Genomic DNA, 13,665 nt, shown 5'->3' with positions numbered 1-13,665 from the left:
TTTGCCCAACCGGTTCTCCGTCACACAGACTAAGCAGCGGTGGGTTGACTTGTTACTGTTTGGTAAAACTTATTGTGATATTAATATAAACTAGTATAAATATCGTGCATTAAATGAACGTTATTAAAAATTTAAAAATAAAAATTCATATTATAAATATTTTAATTATATTATCATTATAAAGATGAAATTTTATTATTATTATTATTATAAATAATTATAATCATTATGATAATAAATTTATTAATTTCAATTAACAAGGTTGCAGTTGCAGCAACACATTACGTCAACAAGTCATCAATGTCAGTGATCACATAGCCAGCAAATAGTAAAACATGAAAATAGCACGGCAGTTAACATTTGCCCTTTGGAGGCCAATGCTTACCTCTCGTCGTCTGTTCAATGGCTTTTTTTTTTTTTTTCACGTTCCAAATCATTCATGCATATAAAGGACAATGTGTATAAATGCCAAAAAAATTTCTTTCGTATTATAACTTAAAATGTTTTATTATAAAATATTTTAATAGATGGGATTATGACTTTTAAATATGTAATTTTTTGATCAAATTTAACTTTTTATACCATTTTCAATGAGTTTAATACATAAATAGAATTTATTTATTATGTTATATTTTTTATTTATTAACCAAAAATTATCTTGATCGAGCATAAATCTTGAGGCAAAATTAAGTTATAAAATTATGAAATTAAATATGGAACCAATTGAACTCCGATTTTAGCAAACTTATAGTCAAATTGAACGTCTCGAAAAGACGAACCCAACGACACCAAATTCGACTCAATTCGAGCCCAAATGGGGCCAAATTAAAGACCCGAAGCACATTTGAAAGGTTCAATCCGTAAATTGGATGACCAAACAAACTTCAAATGTGAATGCTCATAGTTGAATCGAGCGGCTTGATGAGACGAGCCAAACGAGCCTAAGATCTCTCGCCACTAGACTTCTCCACGAGCTCTGTCGGACTTTCGCCGTGGCTACCAATGGACTTTGGGCTTTCGCTCGGCAACTGATTGACGTCGGGCTTTCACTAGACCTCCGCTTGGCCCATAACTTTCACCGAAATTGCATATGGCCACCAACTGATGATGAACTTTTGTCCGACCACCAACTACCGTCGGACTTCCACCTGACTTCCAATGATTATTGGACTTCCACCTGACAATGGCCTTTATGACCTTCATCGCCCACTTACTATAATTTTCTGACCTTCGTCACCAGAGATCGGTTTTTTTTACCATTGTTTCCCTCCGACTACGATTTTTTTCGACCTATGTCGCTAGACAATGATCTTTCTAACCACTGTCGTTCTTCGATTACAAACTTTCTAACTCTCTGTTGCTAGACAACAATTTTACTGACCACTGTCTCCCTCCGACTACGTTCTTTCTGACCTCCGTCGCCAAACAAATGTCTTCTTGACCACTATCACCCTTCGACTACGATCTTTTCAACATTCATTATCAGATAATGGTATTTTTGACCACTTTTGCATGAAAATAACGGTTCTTCCGACTTCCATCAAATGACAACGGTCTTTTTGACCTCCATTGCTTGCCGACTATGGTCCTTCCTACCTCTGTTGCTAGACAATGATCTTTTTGGCTTTTGTTACCCACCAACTACGATTTTTTGACCTTTGTCGCCTGATAATGGTCTTTCTGACCCGTTGAATGCCAATTATGGTCTTTCTGACCTCCATCGCCCACTGACCATGGTCCTTCTGACCTCCCTAGATTACAGTCATTCTGAACTCCATTGCCAAACAACGGCCATTCCGACCTCTTTCACTTGCCAACTACGATCCTTTCGACCACCTTCACTCAACTATGGTCTTTCTGACCTCCATTGCCCATTGACTATGATCTTGGCAACTAGAAAAACATGTTAATACTGATTCTTTCAATTCCCATCATGTAATGCACTATATATGATGTATATTTCTTACATCAAGTCAATACCTTCCTCCCAAGGAAGGGCCTCATTTGTAATCGACTGCAAATACTAGTGGATTCATTCAAACTAGGTCAGGCCCCGGGCCTCACATAAAAACTCTGGTGTCTGTTATGAATGCCACACATCTTTTTTATCTGTTTGTGTGCTAAATCATTGTACAGAGCTAAAATGTTATATTTTATATCTCTCTATCGCTGCAAATATTCTAGGACACAACAATTTAACGTTGTATATGGGAATGTAGTTCCTTACTAGGGCAATTTTTGCTCCAACCTCTAAAGGTGATTCATTTCAATATTCTAACTTTGAACTATTGTTGCATCTATTTCATGGGAATCAGATGTGGACTGAGGGTAACCTTCATTGTAGATGTGGTCAAGAATATTCTTCAAACTCTTACAACATACAAGACGATATCTTGGGAAACTATTTTTCATAAAGTTTCTAGCAAATGTAAGAATGATTCCAATACATTACAAGCTATATATATTTCCTAAGCTGGACTTCTACCCCTTGAGCAATGTCTTTATCTCGACCTAAAAAAGGCAGTAACTGTCTAAAGATTTCACCTTTGATTCGAGATATACGTGGCATTCGATCCCTCCCAATCAAGGTGTAATTCATCCCATGGGGATTCGATTAGATCTCTTCCATATAGGTTAACATCATCAAGAAATATTCTAACAAACAACCTCAGATATGTCAAATATCCTAGGAGGATGTCAATTAAGTCTTTAAATCCTTGATTTGAGAAATACACAATCTTTATTGTGTCTCAATCTATGGATGATCAATCCTAGGAGAATTCAATCTGACCTCTTCCACATAAATTAACGTCATCGTGCAACACTCTGACAAATAACCTCGGATATGTCAAATATCCAATGAGGATGTCAATTAAGTCTTAAAATCCTTAATTCGAGAAATACACAACCTTTATTGTGTCTCAATCACTAAATGATCAGTCTATGGTGATTCAATTTGAACTCCTTCATACAGGTTAACGTCATCGAGCAATGCTCTAATAAATAACCTCAGATAGGTCAAACATCCTAGGAGAATGTCAATCAAGTCTTAAAATACTTGATTCAAGAAATACACAATATTTATTGTGTCTCAATCACTTGATAATCAATCCTAAAGAGATTTGATCCGACCTCTTCTACATAGGTTAATGTTATCGAGTAACGCTCTGATACACAACCTTGGATAAATCATACATCTTTAGTAGATTCTCTCGATCTCTTCCACACTAGTTAATATCATAAAGTAATGCTCTCATAAATAACCTCGGATAGGTCATAAATTCTTAGTGGATTCTCTCGGCCTTTTCCACATAGGTTAATATCATTGAGCAATGCTCTAACAAATAACCTCATATAGGTCAAACATTCGTTGTGGATTCTCTCATCATCTTCTATTCATATTAACTTCATCGATTAATGCTCTGACAAAAAACATCTGATAGGTCAAACATTCATTATGAATTTTATCATCCTTTTCAATACAAAGCAACAAATAACTCCATGAAGGCTCACCTATAAGGAAGCCTTAAAGGAATGCTAGTAGTGGACAACATTCTCACCAAATAGGCTCCATAAGAACAAATGGTTGACAGGGTCATCACTTATACAAAGACCTTAGCAGGCTACAATTTCTTAAATGGCACATGTATACTGTGGACCTCATTTTTCACTTAAATCCTTGGGTCAAAGAGTTTGAACTGGTCAAATCGACCACTGGTCAAATCGACCAAGCCAGGTCCTAAGACCATCTTTCTTTTACTTAGTGGGTCAAGCCAAGTCTGTTAGGCCCCTCTGGGTCAACCTGGGTTGACCCAAATTAACCCAAACTCCTTTTCTTGGTTTTAAATCTCTTCCACTTCATCTCAAGCTCAAATTTAACCTCCTTTGGACTTAGTGGCTCAAACCCAACCTACTGGACCCAGGCTCATGCCCAAGGTCAACTTGGCTGACCAGGTCAACCCAAGTTGACCCAATTAGCCTTATTGGGTCTAATTCAAATCCTAATCAATTCAAAGGCTTCATTGACTCAAACCTTCACCCCCTTTGGCCTATTTGACTAGGTTGACCAAGTCAAACCTTGACTTGGTCAACCCAAGTCTTAAATAGGTCAATTTGACCTTTTTAGGCCAAATAAAAGCTCTTAAATGCATTTAAATCCTTCCCTATTGATCTCTTATTTAAACCCATGGCTAAATCCCTTGGTTTCCCTCCTAATTGACTATGGATTGAATTATAACCATCTATCCCAATCTTGAGCCTTTAAATAGAATATTTAGGGAAACTTGAGATGGACCTTTGCTCTTTTTCTCTTTCAAAACACTCTAAACCCGAGATCTCTTGTGCTTGAGCTCCCATCATCTCTCCCCACCTTCCCCAAGTCAAAGTCACCGTTAAAATCTTGTCGGAGGCTAGAACTCCAGTGAACCGAGGTCAAATTCCTTCCTAAGCGTTTTGTATTCGATCCAGTGCATTTCAAGCCACTATTTCTTCAACAAAAAGAAGCGTGGATAATCTGCAAGTGCAATAAGCCTTTAAATGAATTAATCCATCCATAAATCGAGGTGAAAAGCTCAACCCTAGTCTAGGACACTTAGGATTAAATAGCTTTTTAATAAGTGTGTTTTAAACCTCAATATTACCTCCCCATGAATGCTTTTCATCCATGGATTTTAAGTTTAAAATTTTACCTCGATTGATCGCGCCAATTGAGCAAATGAGGCAAAATATCATTCTTGAGTTTGGTTTATATAATCCTACTAGTTATGTAAGATCTGGATCGTTGATCGAGCGATCAATGGTCTGGATCCATCGTTTCTGCAGTGTTCGTCCAATTGTGAATCAAATCCCGCTGTTACTTGCCCTGTTCGATGAGATCATGGCCCTTGATTTCGAACAGCGGAGGATCCGACGGCTGGGACCACGCGCTAACGTGGTTAAGTCGGATCGTGCTGCTGGTACTCACCTCGCAATCATGAGGCAATGATTATGTGGCACTGCAATCATTGCCCATGATTAGAAAATGCCATGTTTTGAGCCTACGAACCCGAGGCTGCTACATGTCTGACCGCTGTCGCCACCTCTAGTGATTTAAATGGATTTTAAATTTATTTTTAATGCTTTTTAAACCTAGATTACTTTAAATAATCATAATAAACTAATTTAAATTAAAAAATATACATATTATATATTATTATTTTCAGAAAAATAATCCCTTTAATTTAAAAATAAAATTAGTTTAGAATATTAATAATATTTTAAATTATATTAAATATTAATATTATTAACTATTTCCTATATTTAAATAACAAATAATTATAAGATATATATTTTTTGTTAATATTAAAATGCTAGTTTTAAGATAATATTTTATTATCTCAGAGGTATTTAGAGGGTAATATAAATTTTAATTTACAAATATTTTCATAAACCAAAACTTATTTTTCTGTTGTATTTTTGTATTATTTAATTAGTTGATTATTTAAGTATTATTTAAATAATTAATATACTAATTATTTTTGAAACCTATTTTGGTGGCCGGTGGATCTCCCATGAACTATTTTTAATTACATTACTTTCTAAAGATTATTTATTTAGTATATGTATTTTAAATGATTTTAAAATTATATATATTTAAACCCCTAATTTTTGGAGACCCACTACATGGAATTTTAAACATTGATCATGTTTATGAAAATCATTCATGGGGGAGGTGAACTAGTGGGTGATCCACTAATAGCATTGATGTGTTCGCTTACTTTTATTTTTATTGTCTTTTGCATGTGTAGGACGCACGAACACTTAGCTTAGACCCTATTATATCTTAGGATTGGTGTGTTTACTATTTTTATGCATTTCATTCATGTTATCCCAAAGGTTAGTCTTGAACACTTGATTTAAACATACTTAACGTAGTGACACCCTGAGGACAATAATTAAGGACCCGTCTAGCGAACTTAGAAAAATTTTAGGAGCTAGGATATATCACCGAATGACATGAAACTTTAAACACTTAAACTTAATGACATCTAATCTCCCAAAATTTTTTAGAATTCTTTAGGAGCCTTTTAACTACTTAATTAACAAACCCTAATTTAGCCCCTTAATTAGGCTCCAATAATTTTAAAAATTCTAATAAATCCATTTTAACTCAGAAAATTATTCATAATACCTCAAACTCTTTAGATTTTAACTTTTAATCCTAAATAATTAGGGTCCCTTAATTGGACTTTAATTTAAACTTTAATTTAACCTCGACTAAGAATCACCATTTTGCCTTAATTAAATAATTAAAAATTATTTAAATTCCAAATTTTCCACAAACACTTGGGAACACTTTTTTAGGTCATTCCTGACCTTTGGGGGTGATTCCAAGAGGTTTTGAATTGATTTGGATCAAAACCCCTAAAACACCACTAATTAAACAATTTGATAATTCCTTAATTGCCTAAAACTTCTAAAATTCATAACTTTGCATAGAAAACTCCAAATCCAATAAACTCAAAGCCTAACTACTCCCCTTAAGACCAAATATTAATTTAAATATTAGAATCCCCAAATATAGCCTATTTCTAATAGTGACATTTTGGATTCCCTTAGCTTAGCATATAGAAGGATCCCGGACCCTCTAAAATTTGTTAAGGCAACTTGAACTTTAAAGATCACTACCTTAAGTATTAAAATAGATCAACAAATTAAATTAACTAAAATAGTCTCTAATCAATTAATATTTAAATCTTAATCAATTTTTTTTGTCCTTCAACCAACTCTAAGACAAAGCAACTTGAACCAATTATTCAACATAGGACCTACCCAAAGTCAAACAAGCCTACTACACACATAGAATAATTTGCTAGGGTACCACATATAGATATAGGATTTTGGCCAGTGTTTTATTTTCTTTTCTTTTTTTTGTGATGTGATGCACTTTTGCATGTGGCACGTGTGTTGATTGCTTTGATATATTTTGATGATTATTATGATATCTTATTTTATTAATATATTTTTCTCTCTGTGATGTGATTTGTGCGATAGATTACCCATGGGTTAGTGGCGCTTTTGTTACTAATCCAATCTTATACATGTGACCACACTTATGCATCGCTAAAATAAAGAGGCAGTAATCATTAAAATTGTAATATTAATAATGTTTTATGCAGATGCTCCAAAGACTACTTAGCCTCTTTAAAATTAAAAGAGCGGGATCAAGTGTGTTTACTTTTTTGCATATAGTAACTTCTTGGGATGTTATTACTTATAATTTTTATTATGATAAACATACATGAGAGTTTAAAATTTTTCTTTTTAATAATGTAATTTGCAATTTGTATCGAGTTGTGAAAGTCTTTAAAAGTGAGCCATTTCAAATACTCGGTATCCAAAATAAAAAGAAATGCCCTTTATAGGGAATCTCTTAGTCATTTGGGTACCCTTTGGAGGACAAACCACACGGAGCCCGAAGGAGACGATCCGAAGGAAGATGATTTGGAGAAGAAAGATCCATCTGAAAATTCATATGCTAGTGAGAGTAGAACCGTCCGATCGCAATATACGCGCGATCGGATGAGCTAGGACGCATCGGACCATGCTTTCTTATAACGCTCCACACAGCGGATTGCAATCATTCGACGCATTCGAAGACACGTGGCATCCTCTGATACGGCGCCGCCGTTTTGAATAAAAAAAATTGATTTCAAAATCAATTTATAGAGCAAGAACTTTCAAAATTCATAGAAAATTCATTTATTCACCAAATTTTGTGTTTTTGGGCTCATTGAAAAGGTCTTGATTAATAAAATTTTCTAACTTGATTAATAAAATACTCAATCAATCTCCTAAAATTAATCACTAACTAAAATATTTAATATTAATCCACCTCTAATCCTAATAAACTAAATTAACTTAGTTAAACCTAATTACTAATGGGTAAACCAATCCTACAGGTCTATTAGCTTAGCCCCAAGAAATGTGAAATAAACTTCACGGTCTTAGTGTTAAACAAATGTAGTAATCATTTACCTTTAAAATACATTTAAAATAATTCTTCATATATTAATATTTAAACTTTAACATAAACATTCCCTTAAGCCTTAACAAATTCAAAACTTTAGATAACTCTAATTAACTACCCAGCCTAGGATCTGCCCCAGCCAAACGACCTCCTACATACACTTTAGATGGTTTGCTAGGACAACTGAATCTAGATATTGGCTAGGCCATTATTTACTTTTTTATTGTGTGCTAGATTTTTTGTCATTTTACTGTATGTTATGGATGAAATTGTTTGATGTGTCTGCTTACTTTAACTGCACTCTGATGATGGCTGACGTGTTTGTCAACTAGATTACCCTTATGATATGAACAATCTAGATGTTCACCGAGTTTTTGCATATGGCCATGCTAATGCAAGGCAATAAAAGGGGGCTAAATAAAAATTAATTATAAATATGTTGCACAAGTGCTTCAGTTGTTAAGCCCCCAAATAATAAAAAGAGCACGGCCAGTGTGTTTACTTCTTGTTTTGCACATATATACAACTACTTGGGATATATTTTAATTTATTAAATACTTAGGATAATACTGCAGGATAGTCTAGAATTTTTATTTCATATCAAATATAATTTGTATAAAATGTTAAGTGTTGTGAAAGTTGAGTTTTGAGTTGGAATACATAGATCCAAATGTTGGATTCTAAAGAGAAAAGGATATCCCGTAAGGGGATAACCCTTTTCTATTTGGAAGTCTAAATTTGGATCACATTTTTCATACCCAAAAAGAAAATAGTGGCATTCCACTTAAAGGAAGAGTTCTATTTTTTATTTGGGTAGCCTACTACGAAGGATCCAAGGAGCCTGAACAAAAGGAAGACTGAAGAATTGAAGATAAAGAATATCCCACTCAAAGTCACCTGCGCCTCTATTAGGACTAGAATATGAGTTGTTGTCAGTGGTGCCCGACCACTTTACTTTCTGCACTTTTGGGTTATAATAAGTAAGACAGTTTGCCTATGAACATTTATTAATTAATTTATTTATATTTTTGATGTGTTGACTTAATTGCGTATATGATTGCTTGCTTTTCTTAATTTTTTGACATTTATGTGCCGTTATTTATTTTAGGCTGGATACATGAAGCTCGTGAGGGCGTGAAATTTTTTTTACTCATAATAAAAAAGTTTAAAATTTAAGGAGTTAAATAATATAAAAAGATAATAAATCTAGGAAATTAGTTGGGGATCGCGCCCCGTGATTGTATGCATATTTTTGCATTTCTTCTCCCCTTGCTTTAGACCCTTCCCCACCTGCGGGTCGAGTCCAAATAATCTGACATATGAGGATGAGGTGCAGAATTTCGGGAATTCTAGTCTTCTAAAAAATTATTTTTAAGCCTTTTCCATAAAATTTCTTTCATTCATCAAAATAAATATATACACTATAGTACATGGCTACATGCAAGAGCTACATAATTGAAAATTAAACTAGTCATGATTGTATAAAAATTAAAATAGCAAAGTGCCTATGATCTCAAATCTAATCTTGAATAGCTAGTCCACAACCTCTTTTCCCTTATCAGATTCTGAAAACAAGAAGTAAAACCACAGTAAACCACAACAGCTCAGCAAGACACATAAATTAATCTAAAATTTTAAATATTCTTTTATCAAATATTTTACTTAATAATTAGTGAATAATTAAAACCAGTTAATTATAATTTAAATAAATCACTAAACTGAGAATCACAAAACTAGATAATGTAATAAATGCATTGTAGTTATTCTATGATTCAGATAGCAGTACATAACAAATGAATAAATTTCAATTAATATCATAGAGTTGTTCATATCACATTTTCTGGATTCAAATATAATCTCAAAGGATTTTAACCCCTTATAACTTCTTTTTTTATTATACTTATAGCACCAGAATATATCAGATATCCCTGACACAAACATAATATCAAAGAATTATGCCCCCTTATAACTTATAGCAATTTCCTGACACAGACAGAATCTCAAAAGATTCTAGCCCTTATGACTCCCAATAGATATAATTTAATAACATATGCTCATATACAATCATATTATAACAATTAAAGAATATTTAAGCATGTATCAAAATTCATAGCATGGTATAACCAAAGACAACAAAAAATTCAACTAGGCAAAAATACATATTTTCAAAAAATTATCAAATTATTAGGGATTGTGTAAAACAATATTTTAAAACTTTTATTGTACTATTACACTATTTTTCAATATCCCGATAATTTTTTATTCGCTAAAAACCCCACAAATTTCAAAACCCAAGATAAAAAATTTTCAGAAAATATTCAAATTGTGCATAATCATAATATCTATAGCATATAAAAAGTTACGTGGTGAAAGTTTTATCGGTACAAAGTTATCTCGGTTTTTCACTAATGGATACAAAATTTTAATCGAAATATTCACAAAAAATTTCACAATTTTTTAAAAAATTGAGATAGGCATTATGTGTCTTACCTCGAGACGAACAACTTTTCCAATTACGTCGACAGACAAAAATGGTCCGAAGACACCCAAAAACCAGATTCCCTCCTCTCTCACTTCTCTTTCTCTCAAGTTCCCTCAAGCCGATTCTCTGTTTGGGCTTAAAACCGGAAAAAAAAAAAGCTTCTCATATAATATAATAGTGGAATTAGATATTTTTTATTTTATTTTTAAAATAATTTATAATAATAATATTATAACTAATTTATCAATAGAAATTTTATAGAAGTTATTTTAGGGATTCCAAAAATTACAGAAAAATATTCGTAACTTGAAAAATTTTATTTACAAAATTATGGTGAAATCAGTTTGCAAAATGGACACCTAACGGTAAAAAAACCCCACTTGTACCCACAGGTGTTGATTTCACAATAAATTTTGACAGTGCCCAAAAATTATGAAAAATTAGGGAAGCTAAAACATGACATCAAAAATGTTCTGTTGAAAACGGTTTGTGATTTGGACTTCTTTAGGTCAACCAAAAATAATCTTTAAAATTCAAAGGGTTTCACAATTTATCCACCTTAAGAAAAATATCGCCATCGACATTCTCAAAAAAGAATGAGTTAGAATAAACATGGATACATCATCCTCATATCATATTCCTTCTCCCAAGTAGTCTCTCTGTTGTCCTATGCTTCCACTGAACATTAACCATAGGAATTTATTTGCTTCTCAATTTTCTCACATCATATATCAAAATCTTTTCGGGCTCTTCTCTGCATTGTAGATTTGGATGAACCTCAACATTATCAGCAGATAATCTCTTCCCAAAATCAGATACTCACTTTCTCAAAGATGATACGTGAAACACATTATGTATATCAGACATATGGTCAGGTAATAATAAATTATAAGCAAAACTACCAATCCTCTCACTGATCTCAAAATGTTCAATGTATATTGGACTAAGCTTGCTAATTCTCCCAAATTTGCTAACACCTTTCGTAGGATTGACTTTGACATACACCAAGTCACCAATCTGAAACTCAACTAATCCGTTCTTCTGATTGTAATACTTCTTCTGTCTATATTGTGCATATTTTAACATTTCTCTAATCAAATTAATCTTTGCAGTAGTATCATCTATAAAAGATGAATCTATCACTTATCTATCTCCCACCTTTGTCAAAGTCAAATGAGCCCTATATTTTCTACCATACAGAGCTTCATAAGGAGTCATGTCTATGATGGACTGATAACTGTTATTATATGCAAACTTTATCAATGGGATATGATCCTCCCAACTGCCCCCAAAATCCAAAATACATAATCTCAGAAGATCCTCTAGTACCTCAATGGGATTTTTCGGGTCGAGTTATCGGGTCGGGTCAATAATTAACACCCCTAGGCATGACCAAAAACTCGTAGTGTCCATACCGAGTACTGAAATTTATCTTCATCACATTAGCTTATCTCACCTTCACCTGATAGTAACCAGATCTTAGATCAATTTTTGAGAATACAGAAGATCAAGCAAGCTGATCAAATAGATCTTCAATCCGTGGAAAAGATATTTATTCTTGATAGTGACTTTGTTCAACTCTTTGTAATCAACACACATACACATCGTACCATCCTTTTTCTTTATAAATAGAACAGGTGCTCCCTAAGGAGAAACACTAGGATGAATAAATTCCCTATCAACTAACTCCTGAAGCTGAACCTTTAACTCCTAAAGGTCCTTTGGTGCCATCCTATACGGAGCTTTAGATATCGGGGTCGCAACCGAAAATATATCATTACAGAACTCTACGTCTCTGTTCGGAGGTAAACTAATTAACTCCTCAGGAAACAAATCTGAAAAATCTCGTACTACCGGGATATCAGAAAGAGAACCTGCATCTATACTCCTATCACGAATTGATGCTAAAAATACTATACAACTCTTCTTCCATAATTTATTTACTTCCAACGTAGAGATCAAACCAGATAAAATACCTCTAACTCTTTAAAAAATATAACTTTCACTGCCCATAAATAATGTAACTCGCTTCTTCGAGCAATCAATCTGAGCCTCATACTACCTCAGCCAATTCATACCCAGAATAACATCATATGAGGAAATGGGTAATAAAATCAAACTGAATTTCCACTTCTTATCATAAATCTTAATATCACATAAACAAAATCTACTGGCTATCATACTATATCCAGCCGATAAAATAATATAAAGAGAAATAGATAATACAACTGAAGCCAAGTGTAGTGAATAGAAGAAATGCTCATAAATAAATGAATGACTAGCTCCATGATCAAATAAAATATGACATGGATGCTCAAAAATATAAACCGTACCTATCACAACATCTGGAGCATCCCGAGCCTCCTATTGAGTCAAAGTGTATATACATGATTGAACTGAAGCTGGAGCTACAAAACTACTAGGATCTCTCTGATTATTGCGAGATAGTCTCCTTGCCACTAAACCCAAACTACCAGCTCTACCAGACGATCCCTCAGAAAAAAGTACAGAGAGGAACTTCCCTCGGTCTCCCTGTTAGTCTGACAAGACTCTCTGATATGGACTCATAATGTTAGTCAAATCCTACTTATGGACACTCTATTACTCGATGTCTTATTTGACCACATCTAAAATACTATCTAATCATCTTGTAGCACTTATCAGAATGATGTTGACCATAATCTAGCACATAGGTGCCCAATAATAGAACCAAAACTGACTACAGTGCCACTACTAGAGACTGCTGCAGATACTGACTGTCCACTTATCCTAGAATCTCCAAATGTAAATTTGATCTTCTTTCCAGAAAAGCCACTACTAGAAGTCTCAAAACTGAACATCTTCCTACTAGCAGTCCATTGCTGCTGAGTAGCCATTAGGTCATTCTCTATCAGACGAGCTCTCTCTCCATAAGCTCAGAGAAATCAGAAATGTGAAATGACACAAGAGGTTGTCTCAGACTATCTCGAAGTCCTCTCAAAAACCTGTAGCACTTCTCCGTAAGAGTAATAACCAACTATGGGGCATATCTAGCCTAAGCAGTAACGTACTACGTAACTGTCTTCTCCCCTGAACCAACCTCATAAAAGTCTCCTACATTTGTTGTCGTGCAGAAGGTGGTACAAATCATACTCTAAACACCTCAGAGAACTCCTCCTAAGTAATCAGAGAGTTC

This window comes from Dendrobium catenatum, unplaced genomic scaffold (genome assembly GCF_001605985.2).
Source record: "Dendrobium catenatum unplaced genomic scaffold, ASM160598v2 fragScaff_scaffold_1076, whole genome shotgun sequence".
Classification (NCBI taxonomy): domain Eukaryota; kingdom Viridiplantae; phylum Streptophyta; class Magnoliopsida; order Asparagales; family Orchidaceae; genus Dendrobium; species Dendrobium catenatum.
Note: the sequence above shows the minus strand (reverse complement) of the source record.